The 21,368-nt window shown below is 33.4% G+C and overlaps 1 pseudogene; it reads left to right on the plus strand.

The window, feature by feature from the left end:
* The first annotated feature begins 4,412 nt into the window (after positions 1-4,412).
* LOC113506945 lies at positions 4,413-10,377 on the plus strand (annotated as a pseudogene).
* Positions 10,378-21,368: the final 10,991 nt, after the last annotated feature.

Here is a 21,368-nt window from a genome sequence, read left to right on the forward strand (position 1 = left end):
ATTTTATTTGCAATGTAATTTAATTCAATAATTTGCACTTGCAAAAATTAATCCACACTGGTTTTTTGACACCACATAAATAATTTTCCTTATTATGCGAAAATTAAACACACTTTTTCCTGTCATTGCTATTACCTCAAAAACGCATATTTTCGCATTTTCATAATCCTTCGAACTCTGACGTCAAACACAACTTGGTGGTGTTTTATTTGACCGCAAGAAATGTAAACAAATGACGTTGTCCCTCAAAAATGCGGTTTGAGAGCCCACTTCTTATTTAAATTACTTAAGATTGAATCTTCGATGCTTTCTTGAAGACCTTTTGCCATTTAACAGGGACAGTACAATTTTACGAAATTATTTGTTCAATGGTAACACTCCATGTCATAATTTGAAAAAACGGCAAATCATTTTATCTTTACTGTGCATTTTTTACATTGAATATTGAAACGCAAAACTTTGAATATAATATAATATGTAACAACAAAACAGAACTCTCTTTGTATATCATAGTATGTTGAATGGATAAAAGTAATTAAAAGGCAGTTTAAGAGGCTTTTATCTTGCTGCTGAATAAAGCTACAAATAAAGATATCGATAAAAAAACTAACAGCTCTACAGTTTCACTACAATATCTACTAAAGAGCAGATAGCCGACAAATTGAGGCTTTCGTAACTTCAAATAGCTAAAGAAATCCTGAACTAAAAGTCGCTAGTACTTAAATCTCTTGAAGACGTGGCAACAAACTTTAAAAGGATTTAAACGTATTTGGTTTGCTTTCGAATAGTTGCTCAGGATTTACAGAATGAAGCAAGTGATTATTTATTTAAATTAAACTAAATATGCAAATACAAGTTAGGTTAGTTGAAATCTGATTACGGGGTTTGAAGGTTTATGATATGCTGTGGCATAACTGATTTACTCTTTTCCCTGTATTGTTGAATATTTCCCCTGTATAAATGAATTTTTATTTTTAATTGAAATGTTTACTATAATTTAAGAGAGCGCAGTTAAAAAAATATTGTCACCATACATTTAATTTTTTTTTTAATTATTTTATGATTATAAATACCTACTTAAGTGTAGTATATTTATACTATTTAAGTCAACAGTTCTTCAACCTAAAACTCGTGATTTTCACAATTAACCATAACAAAAATCACGTTATTTTGCACCATATTTTAAAAACAGTTATTTACAACGATTCGGTACAGTTTCCAATGTTTTTTGTTACAAACTAAAATATTTTTAACATAGCTGTTAATTTTTTGTTCGGACGCCATCTTGTTTTCTGATTGGCGCGAAAATGTATTGCTAAAGCGGTGACCTGATAATTTTGTGTGTATTGTGATGTAATATTATTTCATATTATTTGCAGTTTTGATTGCTAGTTTCACAATGCAAGATATATTGGCCGTATGGAAGCTAAGCATTGTTTCAAAATAAAGTTGTTTATATTTCAACCTCTTAATACTGCAGTGCTGAGAAAATCTTCGCTTATTTCCTTCTCCCCACTCTTCTTGATTATAAGCCAGATTAAGAAAAAATGTAGATATGTTCTAGTTCCTCATTTCCTAGAGGGTTCGATCCCAGAATCGGAAAAGAGTATTCTGAATTTGGGTGTCTTTGTGAATGTGACTTCAATATTTGTGAAATAGTGACACAAGGGTTAATTTTTTAATGCGGAAGTATATAAAAAAAACATTTACGGTTAACTAGCAAGTGCCAAGTACACACACATTACGTAAGATAATAACTGTTCTTAGTTTATAATTGGTGAAGGTTATAATGTCATAATATCACATAATACATTATTATTTTGCTTGAGGAAATACGTCGGCAGGCCTCATTCACGTTACATAACGACAGATAGGTACAAGGTTAATACGAAAATAAAGGTTACTGTTGTGTGAAATTCAATTGTTTGTTAGTATTTGTCAGCTGTATTCTTGTTTGTTGATGTTTTCTTGTTCATTTGTTTTGGGTTTGTTTATATTCTTTAGAATTTTTTTTAAATATATTTTCAATTTTTTTTACTTTAAAACAGCCTGTGATAGTTTTGTTAATTGGTTGATAAATCGACTACTCTTTATTATATCAAAACTTTACTGTCAAATTTCGATAAAGACGTAAAATAAATATAGTAGGTATTAAAGTCAAAAACAAAACGTAATTTGTACTATTTTAAGCTAACTTGGACGTAATAAATACACGTGATTTCTTAATTACCTAACCAATTACGTCCAAAATGATTGCAGGTATAAATGACGTTTAACAATGTAATAGGGATAAAAAGTTAAGCACTGTTTTAAAACCGGCAATACACGTGTAATGTTTTGATACGTGAAAGATTGTAAATTCTTTCCTTCCCTCACAAAAAGGTGTCATACAAACAAACTCACTTTTTTATCACTTAAATGAACAATAAAACTGTGTAAATCTCGGATCCAAATAAATGGGTCTCTCAACAAATTTATGACCGTTAGAATCGTTGCTTAACCTCGAATTTTCATACTGTCACATAATCTGTAAAAAAAATCTATCAAGCTACACGGTTTTTGAGATGCAGCCTGATCACAGACGGATAGACAGCCTTATAGTAATAGGGTTCAATTTTAAGGTTCCCTTTAGCTACGAAACATAAACAAGTAACAACACTCAAAAGGAAAAAATAACTAAATTTTTAGATAATAAGCAATGAGGAAAGCAATTCAATGATGTAACATGCCAATAAAAACAAATGATCGCTTTGAACAAAGATCAAATTTATCAAAACATACATAAAATGAATTATAAACATAACATGGATTATCACGTGTACGAGTTAAATGATTCAATCTCACGTGAGGATTGTAAAACGTATTGCGAAATGTGTTCATACGATTCAACAAATAATTGACTAATCTTTTACAGATCTAACTCTTTATGACATCGTTACTGTATAGAGGTATTATTTGTCTAGCAAAAAAGAAACGTTATGATGATAATTAGTGGTAAGTTATTAAGGTTTAAGTATCGTTAGTTAATGATAATTATTATATCGTAATTTAATATTCATTCTATTTATTCCGAATTTTAAATCATTCTCTTTTCATTCGACCCCCGAGTCAGCAAGACGTGTTAAGTTTGCTCGATTGTATTAAATTAATAAAGTTAAAGTGACCAAGAAAAGTATAAAGTGCAGTGTATCAAGTAATAGTGTGTCAGAATCCATGACTTACTTATTGTACTGCCTCCACAATAACAGCAGTAGACATTCGAAATCATAAGCAATCGTCATACAAATTATAAAAACAGCAATAGTTTCACAATTTATGCTTGTGCTGTCAGTTGCAATTGTTTTAATAATTTTCGAGTTTCCAACGCTTCCGATCTTGAACGATGAGATCACGTGAAACAGGCAAGTTTGTTTATGTTTTGAAAACGGTTTTAATTGTTTGGTGCAATTAAATATGAATTTTATATAACATTGAACAAGACTCAAATTTTTGAAATCATTCTTTAAATAATCATGACGCTGACTATCAGTTATTCGCCAAGATATTATGTGCTATTAACTAAAATGACCTTGACTGACGGATTTCTTAGACTTCTGAATATAAAAGGACCTTCGGTCTGTCTTGGGCCTAGATTTTGAAGAATTAAAAAGATTTAGTTTTTGCATCATTATATTAATTTTTCAGGTTTCATTTGAACATACTTCATCATTTGAAAGGTGTTAAATAGTTACCTATCTCAGAGTATCTTTAAGACTAGGTTTCTTATAATAAGTCATAAATGTCTCCTTTAATAGTTAAAATATTATTATTAATCTAAAATAATAAGACGTTAAATACTAAGGATTTGTTTCAAAATTCACGCAAGTGTGATTAATCAAAGAGGTAATTTATTCTTAATTGATTTCTTTGATGAAATCCGATCCTGTATTTCTTAATTGCAATAAAATAAAATATTATCAATATAAAAAAATAAAGTTACATTTAGCGCAACAGCATAAACTAAATCTTTAAGTTAAATTAATCCAATTCAATAATCAAATATACACAAGCAAACGCAACATTAATAAAAACTGCTTCAAACGTTCACTGTTGTTTTTAATAAGATTTAAAATTCTTTTAACTTAATGACCACTCAAGTTAACGAGCCAGTAGTAATTAGTTAAAGGAGCAGGGATTTTGTTAAGAGAAAACACGATTTTTATACAGTCTTGAAAACAAAGTTTGCTCTATTTTAAGCAAATTATTTCTTGTGAGTCGTAATTGACAATATAAAAAAAAATCATGAAGAAGTGTATAATAATAATAATACTGGCCAGTAAAAGTTAATTTTTTGGGTGTTTAAAATAACTAGTAAAACAAAACACCACTTACCAAGAAAAACAATTGACTGCCCCAATGAACGTCATCGAACTAACCAAAAAACGAATGGTTTTTCTTTCTTAAATAAAATCTACGCTTTCCTCCATCTATCTAAGTAAATACATCCTATATACACCATCCCTCGTTATCCAAGAAGGTCAAACAACAAGGAGATTCATACAGGGTTAGGTTAATACGTAATAAATCCCACTAAATGAAAACCCAAGCTCAGTTACGTGTCTGTAGTTACAGCTACGTAGAGCCACGCTGGTTTGCGTTACGCGTGTCAAACCGTTCGTGTTACACAAGAGTGTAATATGCTATTATTAGGAGGGTATATCGTTGTGCATTTTAATTGCAGTTTTAATAACTTTGTAGTGGTTTGTTGAGGAGGCTGCATTAAAATCAAAATGATTTTTCTTATAGTATTCTCTAAATTCGATCTATCGCGAGGATCTTAATCACGATTTTTAAAACAAGCTTAAACTATTAAATATTTACTCAGCCAATGGGTCAGGATTCATATAATTTAAATCTATAGAGGCTTACGAGAACCTTAAACACATGAATACAATACAAAAAAGGACATTTTTGACTTGAACCAGTTCCAGAGTTCTTACAAAGCAAACGATCGAAGATTTTTCCTAACATCATGTTTCTCTTGTCCACAGATAAGTCCCTGCCTCTAGTCCAGCCATCGCTGGAAGCTCCCGAGGAGGGTCATGCTGCCCAGTGCAACTGCCCCAACTGTGACGAGATGCTCTCGCGGTTCTCAGAATGCAGCATATGCTTAGAACCGTTACAGGTAAATTGAATTTAATATAGAAGGAGATAAAACTTACTTTTGAACGTTGAGGAACTTGTAAAACTTAGTTTAGTATTTACAGTGGTATTTAAGATCAACTGCTATCTAATAATTAACCCTCAAATAGCCTACTTGACATTTCGCTTCTTAATTACAAAATAGTACGTCACTAGGGTAACGGAGTTATGTATCATTCTTCAACATGAATATCTTCTCTAAATAGAGTTCGCGGCACGTTTGTGCTTTTAAGCTCAATTAAACCAATTACATCAATTTTACCACCGTGAGAGATCAGAAGACTACATATGTATATGTAAAATCTTTCCTTTACAATTTCAATTGAAATACCTCAAATATTAGCGAAACTCTGACCTCGAGAAACAATAATATTTTTTTAAAACAAAAATTACTTCTATCCATCCCTTTATCCACAAGGTCTTTAAATTGTTTGAAAATGAAAATTAATGGAAATTTTCCTCCGCTAAGCTTCCTATACAAGAAAAATGTACAACATGGATACAGAATCCTCGTATCTCACTTAAAATGTGTTCATAAAATATTCATCAAAGAGATTATAGTATTAATCGACTTCTATTCAGCTTTAAACGCACGTCTTATGTGCTAATACGTAAGTGCCCACTCAAGGTAGTTGCTTGAGGCTTTTAGAAGGCTGTGAGTTCAATCTTAATTAATTGATGAGCAACGCATAAATAAGTCACGTAGAAGTAAAGTCCTGCTTAGGTACCAAGGAATGAAAGACTTGTGAAGTTTTACCCTATAATGAAGATGGCTCTATTTTACTAACATATCAAACGGTTGCCAAGCGACCTACTTAATAATAGCACAAATTGACGAAACTTTGAATCTATGCATTTCACTTTGAATCTATGCACTCTACCATAATTAAGAATAAAGTCAAAATATATCATTCCCAACATTTCTAATGATTGAACTCCTTAGCAACAGGACTCTACATAAGATTTGCAAAAAACTGTGGTAGTTACTGGTTAGGTAAAGTAATCTAAAGCTAGACGGCTCCCAGTAACTCTTGCTAATATCATGACAAAGGTGCCTAAGGCGGAATCTTAATCATAGTAAGACGAGGTGGGTGGTAGTAGGCTCGCCACGTGCCGCTCCAAAACGACGAATTGTGAGATTCCGACAAAATAATAAATGTACAATTTTTCAGTCGACTTCCTAAAGTTCAGTGATTTGATCCATTTTAAATTGGAGTTGTCTTGGTATTATTAGTAATAAAATGATCTCAAAACTCTGCAATTTATATAGTACATTTTTTTTTATTTTTCATGTCTTCCATAATGGGAAAAGGCCTGTAAACAGCAACATTAGTCCTCTTAAAGATTTTCTCACCTATTTAGTAGATTGGACATAATAGTATATTAATTTATTGTATTATTATAGCTTGTATTTCTTCCCTTAAATTCGTCACACATTGCCGGCACTCAACTAACAGTATGCAAGTTAGTGTGAGGTGATTACACGACTACGTGCACAAGTTAGGTTGTTAATAGTCCATTATGTTAAAGTTTAGCAAGCAAAGCAACATCGTACGGGTATTTTATGCACATGCCTAGTAAACATAGGTCCTTAAACCTACCAAGAATACTTAAATCCGTTTACTAAGCTATGCTTTCAGCGGGTTCAGTATTTCCAAATTCAGTTAGATTACCGCATTTAACAAGGCGACTGCCTATATAGGATTCACAAGCAATAGAAGGCAAAATACGTTCTCGAAATAATATTATAATACCAGCTTGTAAGTGTTTCACTGGGCACAAGCCTTAGCCCCATACAGCAAAGGAATTAATCCTTTGTCTATGCAGATTGGCGATTCCAGATTCTATGTAATAGTTAATATCCAAAGGTCCTACCACCATATTTTGAAGCAATATTATTGAGATAGATAATATTATTGCAGTTGTTCGAACGACGCATCTCTCAATATTATTGGCTGGCTCTCGAGTTATCTCACAATGTTTTTTCTTTACCCAGTAGCATCTTAGTATAATTTCCATTCCCATCTATCTGATAGTAATTCTGCTCTGTTTTTGTTTCCAGTGCTGCGGGCCCTGTGTTTGTCCTTGGTGTGGTGGCGTGTGGTGCGGGAGGTGTTCTCGGCGCATGTCGAGGTGTGCGTGGTGCAGGGGCGCTCTGCGGGCCCCGGCCGCGCCTGCCTGGCCCTGCAGCGGCTGATCAACGATCTGATGCTGCCGTGCCGGAATTATAGGTAGGTTTTTTGGTACCTTTGTGTATTTTTTGGGTGATGTTTCAACGATGCAGTTGTTGTTATACAGTTCTACAATTATGAGTGGTTTCAATTATGTACACGATTAGTATGAATATGTAATAGCATGTTTAATATACCCAGTATCTACTTGCTTTGAGAGTCAAGTCTTTGAAAGTACGAATGTGGTACGATACAAAATGCAAGACCTATGTACACTTAAACACAAAATGAAATAATTTACTCCTCCTAAGAAATACTCTGGCCTCATCAAAGCGTTATTGCGAAATAGCTACTGTCGACCATTTCAAGATACAGGTCCGATACACATTAAACCAATCACTTATCACATCGTAAACACGACATAAAATTCGAAACATAAACGCTGTATCTAATAAGAAATTGTGTGTCCAATAAAATGGAACCTAACTTTCGGACACTAAAACTGACGTTAAAGTTACTGATGTTTTATTAGGCTATGTCCACAACGCGGTAAACTCATTTTAGGATAGTCCACACGATTAGCAATACAAGAACATTATGTACTAGCTTATACATTTTTACAACATCAAAATCAAAAATAGATAAACTAGGAAATCGATGTCGCGTAGCCTGTATGAATGAAATAAAAATAAAAGCGCACAACATTATTTTTTTTAAATTTAAATTCTGCTTTATCTTTCAAATCAGCGCATTTAATCGTCTCCATATCATTAAAGATCTCAAAATAAACTTAGACAAAAAAGATATAGTAATAAAAGGTGGAGTAAAAATAAAATATTCAACTTATATATACCTACTCGAATGCTTATGATCGCTATTAATGTAGGTCACATTGGTTCAAGGATTACGGAATCGCTTGTGAAGTTCACGGCTCGTATCTTGTAGGCAAGGTCACAAGTTGACTTTGATCTTTTTAAACTGCTTGAGTCATGGTTTCTCTTTAACGATTTCGGAAATGGAGTAGGATGTATTTTTGTCTACGTATGGGTTTATCGGTATAATGTTATTTAGCTTTAGTTTTTTTCTCTTTTTTTCTACTCGAGGTTAGAATTTTTGGTACCAATTCTAAATTGTGTTCCGATATTTGTACTTATCGGTCATCAGGGCAATGAACTCTTTATAATCATTCAATCGTATTCAGTTATTAATGTAGGTCAATTTGTCTTCATAGATATATCTTTCAGATAATCGTTGTGTTGATAAGGGCAATCGAAGTCGTCAATCACATTTTGTCTAGACCTACACATGATACTAAGAATAATAAAAGAAAAACATTCTAATAAATATTTAGGAGGTTTAAGGGCTAGTCTCGAGAAAATCAAGCAAACAACATGTCTCCTCACTGTCTTCTAATATAATAACTTGGAAAAATCTGCTCAGAAGACTTATAAGCCTTAACCAAGTATCTAGATTATTACAAAAACAATAACTTTATTCTTCAAGGCAACATGCAATATCTTATAGTGCGCCACAATCCAGAACTTCGTTCCAAAACACGTGACCAAATTGACTAACGATAACAATAATATTTCGTATCTTCTATTCAATATATTATTATGAATTAATTATTTTTTGCACTTCATTGAAATTCCGGGGTCATTCGTTATTATGTATGCAAAATTTAATACTTTGTTTATATAATTGGAGAAGTAGGAAATAAGATATCTAATAATATATAGTCAAAGACTTCTTGAAGGTTATGAATTAATTTTTGCTTTTTATTGTTACAGACGCGGATGCACAGAGCTTTTGACAGCTGTCACTAGAGTCAAACACGAAGAAGAGTGTAAACACGACACGATGATCTGCCCCATCACAGCCAACTGCTGCTCAGTACCCTTCGAAGAACTCTCCACTCACCTCCAAACCAACCACAACATCATCGCAGTCTACTCCCAAAAGATCAAGATCCTCATAGAAAACTTCCAGACAAAGTTGAAGAAGACAGCCTGCTGTAGAACAAAGTACAAGATCATCCTCCTCCACCAGAAAAGCGCTTTCATCATCAAAGTCTGCATCTACAACTACCACGTAAGGGTTGAGGTCATGAGGAGGAAGCTCGGGTACATCGCAGACATCAAGTCAGAAACAAAGAAAAGCGATTACTGCGCTTTGATAGAATTCCAAAGCAAAGCGCTTTGCACGAAATCTGCTATTATGATAGAGAATGAAGCTTACGGCAAGAAGGCTGAAGTACAGTGGAACGATGTTGTAATGAAGTCAGAAACCGATGAAGCTATCACCATACACGTAAATATCGGCAAATCAGATTCAGATTTGCTGAGGAAAGATTACGCGGAGTCCTGACTTGGGAAGTGAATAGTGATTAGTGATGTTATTCAATTCCTGATAGCGTCATACCGCTTGCCCAGAAGCAAGCGATGGCGCTAAACAAATCGAGTGTGAAACATCGTTACAAACATTTGGCAATTGTAGTGCCAACAATATTAAGTAATACACAATATCATTCCGATTAGATATGCATTTAAATGTAAATTTAGAATCATTTGTATTTAATGATGTGAACGTTGAGAAGTTTGGATAAGATTAGCTGTTGGCAATGTTCGCGATCTCAGGTGATTAGGTAACGAGGGAGTTAGTTAATGGAGATTAATGGGTATTGCTTTAACTGGTAAAATAAATTGAGTTTTGGAAAAATTATCGAATCTTAAAGTTATAGTTTTAATGAAAAAACCTATCGTGGAATGAAAAGGAAAGTATTTTATTTCTTTGATAACCTCCCGAAATATTTAGTTAAATGAATTTCCATGTGATTATTAAACAATAAATAACTTCAGATACTCCGCTCCATACGTAAAGGCAACGATTTAAAAATTGGTAATTTCGTAAAATCCTTGAGTTCGCGAATTAAGACCAATTGTGACTGATGTAGCCTTAATATTAGAATAGTTTAGTTAATAAGTTACAATTAAATGTTCGATAAATATATGTCTAGTATTTTTTACATCTGCATTTTTATTTTTGAAACTCTTTATTCACTGTAAACGGCGCGGAGACAGACCTGGACCTTTTTAAAGGTTTACACGGGGACTCAGGTCTAACATGCAGGGACCTATAGAGAACTTTAATAAAAAAATGTGATGGGACATCTACTAGGGACCCTTAGCTCCCTGTGAGAACAGATATAATAAATCCAAAGTTGAAACAGTACTGTTTCATACTGTGTTCGGCTGTTACTTCTAGTAATGGTCCAGCTCTGAACACTAAGTACTATGGCAACTGCCTTTCTACACATTACTGTTATCATTACGATTCCTGTGACCTGCCTGTCGGCAAGGTCATGTAAGGCAGCTTATTGCTTATGAACAACGTCATGTCAGCCTAACGACACAGCATGTTTGACCCTCCGGGATATTTGTGTAACCTACAATATCTAGCCTCCTAGTAGATTTTCATTTGACAAGGCTGGCTGAGGTTCAGTGCTCGTATGTACACAACCGCACCTAAAGTTAAGTGGATGTTTGACTTTCCAGGTAGGTGGACATTCTGGGTTTAGGAGGAATTATATTTATAAAGTGAGAGTAACTAAATGATGATGATTTTTGGAAAGTTAAAGGTTGGTACTTACCAGAGAAAATAAAATAGATTTCACTATAAATACCCTTTCTTATTTAAATCTATTTAATTTATTTAAATAAGAAAGAATCTTGATACAAACAAATTCACCTATAATTTATGGTGTAATGAGTTGGTTGACATCAGAAATATTTTCATAAGGTTGATGAGTTTGATGACCAAAATTGTACGAATCTTTGTGACATAATAATTCTTAATTAAACTGTTGAAGGCTCTGTCCCGACCTCGTTGCGTAAAAGTTATTATCATAGCAACATGTTCCGATGTTTCACGGCTACTTTTGTATAAAGAGGTCGTTACAATCGCATTGACCATTTCCGGTTTCGACCAAGACTGTCAAGGTTGGCGTCAATGTACCCAAAATTGTCAAATATTGGGTTTGCTTGCGTCATAAGAAAGGTATGTTTCTGGCGGTTGTATTTCGAATGAATACTACACGAAGAGGGAGATTTTCAGACTGTTTCTTTACCATCACGTATTATGTCTTATATGTTTATTAGTTAAATCCTTGACAGCCTTCACAATAAGGGTCTGGAAAGCATTGGTCATAAAATGAGAAGGTTTGCTATGAGTTGCTATTGTTGCTATCTGTCAATAATTAAAACATATTTGCCATGGATTTGTCTCGTTTAAGCTACTAAATCATAAACCTAAACAATATGCAGCAGAATATAATTGCATGCATTGCTATCTTATTTACTTTGCGAGGGATCACACAAAATGTGAAATGTGCGGTAGTTACAGTGCGCTAAATAAAAATTCAGATTACATTTCGCCTTTTAAAACGCGAAAGAAATCTTTGCACCAACTATATTCGTTGCACCCACAAGCACGTTCTCATAATACTAAAATAACAAAGGTTTAATTAATGTTAAAACAAAAGATGAAAAAACATTAGATGTATTTTTTAAATCACAAAAACTTTTCACAATTCTCTACAGCAAAAATTTTACATCAGTAAATGGAGTTGGGTTGGCAGACTTGGATTAAACATGTAAATGTCATATTTATTAAAATGTTCAACAAAAGGTGTTTTTTTATTATCTTTGTTGGCTTAATGTGCTTTTTTAATCTTTTCATAAATGTCATATGCATTTGACAATTAAGTAATGAGAAAGTCGTGTTTTGAATTGTGTTTTTGCTTTACATGAGTTGTATATCTACATTATGTATTTGTGTACAGGTAAGAAACCTGTTAGTTATTACATAATGCCGCGGTCAAAGCAAGGAACATCATTTTGAGCAAATTTTTGTTTGTTTATTTTATAATATACGATTTCTTAAAGTTATAGGTATCCTGAATAACCAGCGGAAAAGGTCGCGCTACACAGCCAGCTTATAACATTGTTTCAGTATTTACTGACCGGCCTTCTAATAACTTTCATAAGGATTTTGAAACGCTTTTTAATTTTATTTCTTTGCTTTTTTTGATTGCGTACCCATTGGGAAAACGGAAGCCTATTACTATCATTACCTATCAGTCAGTCAGTCTATCCGTCTATCTGTCCTTCCGCCCGTCACCAAGTAGTTATCCCTGTTTATAACCAGTGTTTTATAACTTGAAATTTTCAGCAAAATATGTCTTCAGACAAAATTGTCTATTTGTCTTATCTAATAGTAATATGTTCTTTGTCAAAGATGGTCACCCATCTACGGACCAACGGCGTCAAGCATAGCTTAACCTGTGATCGTATCACTTATGCGGTTATAGCTTAGCCACGAGCTCCTCAGCAAAACAACAAAAGCTAATCATTTAGTATAAATACATAACAAGTTTCAGAGTATCCAGAAACATTATTCACATTAATACCACCTATATTCGCACAAAGCGTAAAAGCGTGAAACCGGCCTACACCGCATAAATCTAGTTATTACCGGTACAAACCAAAATGCACCGGCGCGAGCCAGCGTAATCCAGCCGTATGAACAATTTAATTGTACATCACGCAATCAGTATAATTGCCAGCTTATTAATTTGAGTGCCTTTTATGAATGAAAGATATTTCGCGATAATTCTGAATGCATGAGGAAAACAATTGATAGTGTTTTTTGCTAATTAATTGGACGTTCATGTAGATCTTGTCTAGTGAAATGAATTGAATTTAAATGTAATTGAATTTAAATTGGTGATGTTTGATATAAATTACACAATACTGACGTTATTATCATGATGACGTGTTGAGTGGCTTTAAATATTTTTGACTTTATTTTTATACCTACCTTATTATACGTATAAACAAAATTGTGCTTGAATAAAGGTATTATTTAATTAATTAATAAATTAATTATGTAGGTAATATGCAAGGTGCGGGTACGATCCCAACACGACTTTTTAAACATACAAGTTTTTTTTACTCCACTGACGATGAAGGAAAATATAATGAGGCAATCTGAATTCTACATATTGGAGTCTGAAATCACCAACCCACGGTGAGCCCGCGATGGTGGTCAAAGCACAAAATGTTTATAGGCTGGCATTATATTACCTACTAGCTGTTGCCCGCGACTTCGTCAACGTGGGTAGAAGATATAAGTTATGATTTATGCCTGCCCTGTTTTTTTCACATTTTCCATTGTATCTTCGCTCCTATTAGTCGCAGCGTGATGGTTTATAGCCTAAAGCCTTCCTCAATCAATGGTCTATTCAACACAAAAATAATTTTTCAATTTGAACCAGTAGTTCCTGAGATTAGCGCGTTCAAACAAACAAACAAACAAACAAACTCTTCAGCTTTATATATTAGTATAGAAGTATAGAAGTATAGATTAGGTATTGTAGGTAAAGATTAAGTTTGCTTATTTCCATAGAATTTCGATTACAGAAAGTACGAACTTCCACAATATTTCATCGCAAAATGTTGTAAACAGCGTTGAACATTTGCTACGATAAGCTTATAAGCTTTATGGAACTAATTCCTAGCAAGAAATTCCATATTTTAACGTCATCCAAAAAATCCCATGTCTGTGATAAATAAGGAACTTAATCCAAACGACTCGATTGCTTGAGGGTCCCCTCTCCGATACTATGTTTAATCTGCCAAGATGTCAGAAACCACCGAAATGTACCTCATAAATATAACATTTTTTAATATCTTCGGGTTTTTCCTCTTGATTTCCTGACACCCATAGTAATAACTTCTTATGTTTTGTCTATATGTCTATTTCAAGAATTGTCAGTTTTTTTTTTCTATTTCTCTTTTTTATTTATCTGTAAAGGATCTTTTACAAATATTATTTTTGTTTTTCTTGACTTTTGTGGTCCACTGCAGCCTAAAATCATGAATTTATTACTCTTGTTTGTTTTAGTCATTACATGGTTTATTATTTTAAGAAATTTCAATGAACCGATTGATGAAAAATCTAGTTGATGTCGTTTTCCAGTCTGCTTAGCTTAATGGAATCAGTCAAGTATTAAACCATGCATGCCTGAATAATTATTTGATTAAAGACGATCATTTTAGGCTTCGACGCAAAAAGGAGTGTTATACGTTTGACGAAAATCTGACTACTATCAAATAGCCGGACAGACAGCAGAGAGCGAAGCCTCAGTAATAGGGTTCCGTCCCTTTAAATACGGAACCCTGAAAAGCATTGTTATTTTACATTCAGGGACAGTATCAACATCCGACACATTAAACATTCTAAACGTTTGGGATACGAACCCTTTGAAGATAAAAAATAGACCAAATATATTAAAAACAAAAACAAATTCGGATGTGGATGTGGATGTGTTGGTATGTCACATGTTTCATTTGTAAAAAAAGGTTTAGAGATGCGTCCCAGAAATATCGAATAAGTTATCAATTTGTGACGTGTTTAGGTCAAAGATAGTAATAATGACGGTGAAGTAAACGTATACAATATTCGCAAATTGAAAAAAAACATACATCACAAAAGTGCTTCCTTTTCCTAGGCTAAAATAATACTCCATTTCACACCAAGCTATGTGACTCAAGAAATACTCCATGTTTCATGAAAGACCAAGAATCATGATAGTATCACATATTATGTAAGTTCTTGCATAAATTATGGTACACCACAATATCCTTACAGAACAGACACGTGCCTAGATTAACACTAATTAACTGACCTCAGACCGTAGAGATTACACGTCTTAACCCAAACTGGACATCAAAGACAAAACTAGTAACCTACCTGTAGAAGAAGACCCCTTAAAGCTATCGTAGTCTTTGTGGGACCGAGATAGCGCTCTACGGAGCTGATTGGCATCTCGCTCGACAGGTGACAATATTAATGCTTTGTGGTCTCATAGTACACACTAGTATAATTAGTTTTATGTTCTACAATATTCTAAGTAGTAATTGTTGCAATAAATGGTTATAAACAACAACGAGGTAATAATAGTGATCGTTATTATATAAAGTACTAAGGAATTGGAGTTTTTGTTGAAACATCCGAACAATGTTATTAGTAGAAACAGGATCTTAGGAATAACCAATTAGTTATATAGGATGGTAAAATACTTCAAATTCAGTTTCAAAATCATGTCTGATACGAAAACCTTTGAATTTATAATAAGTATTTAAAAAACAACACTAATTAAAGAATATTCTACTTCTATAAAGAGAATTCTTCTTCTAATGCGTAGCTTTTAAATTTCTAGCCAAATTTTGACACTAAATTGACAGGATTACAGACAACTTTAAGACCGCTCAGCTAATTGATAACTGTTTGTTCCAAGTTTTCAACAGACATTAATCTCTGACTTAAACGCATTTGAAAAGCTAAATACTTACATTGTTTGTTATAAAGTGGCATTAAATAAACAAGTGAATTTAAAAAATGGAAAAAAAATCTTTTGTTTTGTCGGCCAACACAGAATTCAATAGTAATTAGGTTTGTCTTCAACCCAACGGGATCTCAGACGTTCTTTACTCATGTCATCTATTTTTAATGACCATTACGTAAGACCTACTACATCGGCCATCTGTAGCGACCCCTGTAACTACTAGTAGGACCTGGTATTACTATTTATTATTTGTATCTCTTTTCAGTCACAGGTGCAAGATGTAGAGGCCTTGTTAAGAACTTTAAATGGATGGGGGATTTTAATGTGATGGGGTATCTACCAGAGGCCATCCACCCCTGCTCTATAAAAGAACAAACATGGACGGCCCAAGGTACTAGGTAGCTACAAAACTATTGCAAATTGAATTGTGTATGTGTATGTGTAACTGATGAGGGCTATTGGTATTAATAATGTTATTATTTATTACATTTTTAAATAAATCTTAAAGCAAGCTTACTTGTGAATGAGCGATGCAGACTGTGCACAGTAGCACCACGCTACAGAGCAGCGTGACGCACAGAGCCGACACGAACAGCGCATGCTTCAGCCGCACGCAGTACCGCCTGTACAGGGCTTCCAGTTCAAGCTCTGTGCCTTCCTCCTCTGTGGACAAACATAAGAAAATATCAATAAGTATAAAATAAAATTGATGAAGATTAAAAAACTCTGTTAATTTATCACAATGTCAAATTATTAACACTTGACGTGTTGCTAAATTGTATGGTTGACTGTTATGCAAACAGAACCCTTTTCCATTTGTCTTAAAAAGTTGTTTGTGATACCAGTAAAATAATTTAAAGGGCACTGTCTTGATCCTGTACAAATATTTAAAAAGATTTTACAGTTAAAAATAATAAGATTACGAGTTATATAAAAAGGATCTCAATTAAATCAACTTGACAAAAGAAAAGTCAACAGAGTGATCCCTTTCTGAAGATCAAAAATTTACATCAAATAAAGAAAAGATATAAAAAGTTTAGCAACTTTTGATTGATTGACTAACAAATGCCAACAAGAGAATGAATCCGTATTTTTTAATTAATTGATTCTTTGAATTAGGTAACAGTTCCTTTTATGACGATTTTATAAGAAATGACATAGGTATCTATGTATATATATAACATTATATAACTTTCGGTTGAGTTTATTTCTGTAATAGATAGATAGATAGTTTTATCATTACATATATTCTTATGGATTGTCTTCTCAATTAAGACTGAAAACGTATGACTTGATGCCCATTATATCTAAACTTGTATATACTCACGTAGATAAAAAATAAAACTGGTCTAGTGTGGTTTGGACTTGCGACACTGAGAGTTAAGTACAAACTAATTGATAGTACTCTCAATTTTATTTGTCGCCAAAAAATGGATGACTGCAGTAACCGTTGCTAGAAGTAGTATATTTTGTTATAGGTAATGGTAACAGAAATACATCGTCTGTGAATATTTCAACTACGAGTAACGATTTACAGGCGGTAGATAGTTTGCTCTTTAATAGCGTTCCGTTTTCACCTGTACCTTATCTTTGAAAAAAACATAAAAATGCTCTTTTTATTAATATTTAACGCATCACAAACTGTAACTAGGTAAGAAGTGTAAAGAGTACACTTAATTAATTTGTTAAGCACTGATTTAATGTGCTCTATTGTGTACTTTCTTTCTTGGAAACTCAATAAATAAATAACTGCAGAGTTCTACATACTGAAAAATCTAAACCCAAAACTGCTATAAAATACAAAAAAGAAACAATGAACTAGTCTAGTTCGACACGTCTATTGTGTTATTTTTATGTTTCGCGGAACTAGAAATTGGATATGAACTGACATTGGTTGGTTTGCGGCGTAGGTTGTATGGCCCACGGCGAACTGAAATGCCGATACTAATTGAGAAGAATTTAGTTCGAACCAAATAAACCCAGTTTTGTTTTTGGAAACCACCTACGTTTTAGTATTTTCAGGGTTAATGTGGACTTTTAGGATTTTAGGGATCTATACCAAAAGAGTGGGACAGAAAGTTATTGCTAAGGCTACACAGTCCGTCCGTTGACCGGCTATCAGGGTGTATCTCAGGAACCCTGATAGCTACACAGTCGAAATTTTCACAGATAATGAATTTTGGTAGTCACTTTAAAAACAAATGCTAAAAATAAAAATATAGCTGACAGTTTTTTTGCAGATTTGCCTATTTTAATTTAGCCTATTGTTACAGAAACCTAAAACCCAGAAACAAAGGAATCTTATGCACATGAAAGGTTTTTAAAGCCCGTCAAGTAAATAAAGAAATGTAAGCCACGTTTTTGCGTAATCCAACATTTACAATGACACATTGCCTTGAAAAGTACAGCCTTGCATAATGTACTGTACTCGACGTGAAATAGTAACACTCTATCCAAGTAGATTTCTGTTATTTAGAAAGGTATACCTAAAAACGTATTCATCACTATTTAAAAGCCTTTTTCGGCCACTTCAGATTCACATTACAGTAATTTAATAACAATATTTTTGAGGACTTATATTGCACGGAATAATATCAAAACCATTCAATAAAAAAATCTATTCAACTGTTCAGCAATATCTTTTAAGAAGCTCATAATAATGTAGTCACCAAAATACAATCAAAGCGCGATTCAGAAATGGAGTGCCAATAAACAACGCCATCTAGTTAGTAACTAACAAATTACTAAAACAAATATTAAACGTAAATTCATTCATAAATCACAGTTTTAATATTCTTATAGTAAACAATCTTTATAAACCGCAAAATAAAACTGTCTCCAACAAACCCGATCACTTTTTATCCCCGTTTAAAAACAAAACCAACGCTTGAACGTAAAGGCTGGATACAGACGGCTTGACAGCTTTTCACAGCGACTTGTTTGACCATCACTTCGTTGAGTTTCACAAGCTGTTGTGTGTACTGTACACTGTACCACTTTTCATCAATGGGGTTTAAAGCCAAGCTTTATTGGAAAATGTATTCAGATTGAATTTCTGAATGAAACTTTAAATGATCTGTAAATTGAGTCTTGATTTTAAAAAAGTAATAAATCGGTATTCGGGTGAAATATTTTCGTTTGTATATTTTTTTAGTAATCGTGGTTACAATACTGATCTAACTAAATATGAGTAGATGCTATTGACAGAACTTTTGATGAAGTGACAGCGTAGGGTATGAACGTTGGACTTCCAGTTCTAGGTTGTATGTTCGAATCCCGACAGGCAAAAATGCCTATCAAAATTACAAATTAATCGTCACTTGCTAAAACCGGTGATGAAAAAATTGTTAGGAATATTGCCACTTAAGAAGCCTTTGGGAGGTTTACACTCTGATACTAGAGTGTACATCAACTTTAAGAAAATAAAAAATTCAAGCTAAAAGCAACCTTATTTCCTCCTAAAAAGATCAACCACAGTTTTTTGTGCAATCCTCATTAAGGAACTCCCTATTAACACATTGATTACATGATTACTGTAATCGTACAAAGGATAACAATTCCAGGGTATCATTAGAGTCGTTTGTTTGACAATAAGGAACAAAGGTAACCACATACCCACTACATATTATGTATATTGTAGGGACTATTTGTGTTTCATGTAACTACGCCCTTTATAGCAAGGAAAATTATGGATATTAATTATGTTTCATATTAGAAAAAAGGTTTTGTCAAATTTAGTCATTGGTAAATATTTTCTGGAGTCTGAAGTATACGTATGTATCTCATAACGAAATGTAAATATTTTGCAAATTTCTCCCATTGCTTTGATATGTGAGATTCGAATTCATTATCTGGCGTTAAGATCATAAATCAAAATAAAACTACTTTTACGGATTTTAATGTCTAACATTCGCGTAAACCTAAAAAGCCACTATCATAAATCGACTAAAATATTTTTTCCAATGACTATCCTACAGACAAAAATAATCAAAAACGATTGATGAAAAACACACTTTCATTTAAAAGTCACCCCTATGTTATGAATGACGTAGCCTTTTAAGGAACCGCACAAAGGGATAGCTATACTATACGTGTACTCAACCAGAAGTGTTGTCTCGGACAGTTCAAAAGCAAAAGGCTTGCAAAATCATGTTGTAGTATGTTCCACAGCCGCAGGCATTCGGAGTCTGTCATGGTTTTATATTGTAATAACGTTCTATGGGAATTTCATTTTGCTTGTTGTCCCAATCTCATGGTACACGTGCAAAATGAGACGATTCTAGATAAACTATTTAAGGTTCCGTAGCTAAATGATCAGCACTGAAGTCTTATAGAACTTCATGTTTTCTTTCTGCTTTCGTTGCCTTTCTGCTTTAGATACTTATTTTTTTTTAATTTCGTATCTACCACTATAAAGATTTCAGCATAGTTTGTGAAAAGGCTCTGCTGAAGAAATGTATTATAGCATACATATTTGTGCAGGAGTGTACAAGATCATGATGATCAGATCATACGGGTCATTTGAAAGGTACAAGCAGTAAAAAGTACAATAAAATCATTACCAAAGCTTTGGAGAAGAAATCTTTTTTCTGTTAGTGGGACATATCAACACTTCTACAAAATATTTGGTGGCTGTGAACAGCTCTTCCTATCTGACTAACCTAAAAAGAAATGTCGAAACAAACTCAGGGCTCCGTCAAAACCAAAATCAGCTCTTTAAGTATATTATGTATACTCGTACCAACAACACTCTATTAAAACTTTCAGTAATAAAACCTAATTAAACCCTTGCCTACATAGTAACCACGCCGAACGCCATTCAATTTCAGCTCTATCTGGTATCAGGCAGGCTTTGTTCCTAAACAATGCTGGCTCCATTCAATTAGGGTTTAGTTCTAACACAAAACGCTCGAGTGCAGTTTGCGACACATTAGCTTTGACGGGTAATCAATTGAAATAACAGCTTCGATGGTTATGAACGTTCTATATACTAATAATTTAGTTTTTTTTTATATATTAACTTTTTGCTAAAGAAAAGTTTTCTTTTACTTATTTAGAATAGGAGCGTCTAATAAGCATGATAACACTCTATTAATAATAATTAACGTGAAGCGGATTCCTAATTGTTAATTTAACATCGGTTCACTCACTCGCCTCCGGATCAACTCTTGATTTAGCACTCCGATTGAGACCAAAACTAGTCCGACTGGCATTTTAGTACTTTTTTCTTTAAAATCTTTTTTGTTTTATAAAAAGAAAACCAAACTGACATAAGAATTTATTTAGATATACATACAGTTCATAGTCGTAGGTACTATTCGTCGAGTAATCTCAGGAACTCCAAAATTTTGACCAAGAAAAAACAAAACATTTTCAAAACACAAAGACATTAGCTTAACCCCATTGGTCTAATTGACCGGTGTAGTTATTCAAACATGTTCAAGGGAAAAGGAACTCGTTAGAGGGCAATTAGGGCAATTTGGGAGCATTCGTCCCTTGACAAAAAAAATGTAAGGCCGTAAATTAACTGCCCTGTTCAAAATTAGGTCAGCGCATCTTGCTTTGTTGATTAAATTGTTTAAATTAAAACTGAAAAGAACCTTTTTTCT

This window comes from Trichoplusia ni, unplaced genomic scaffold, assembly GCF_003590095.1.
Source record: "Trichoplusia ni isolate ovarian cell line Hi5 unplaced genomic scaffold, tn1 tig00000155, whole genome shotgun sequence".
Classification (NCBI taxonomy): Eukaryota; Metazoa; Arthropoda; class Insecta; order Lepidoptera; family Noctuidae; genus Trichoplusia; species Trichoplusia ni.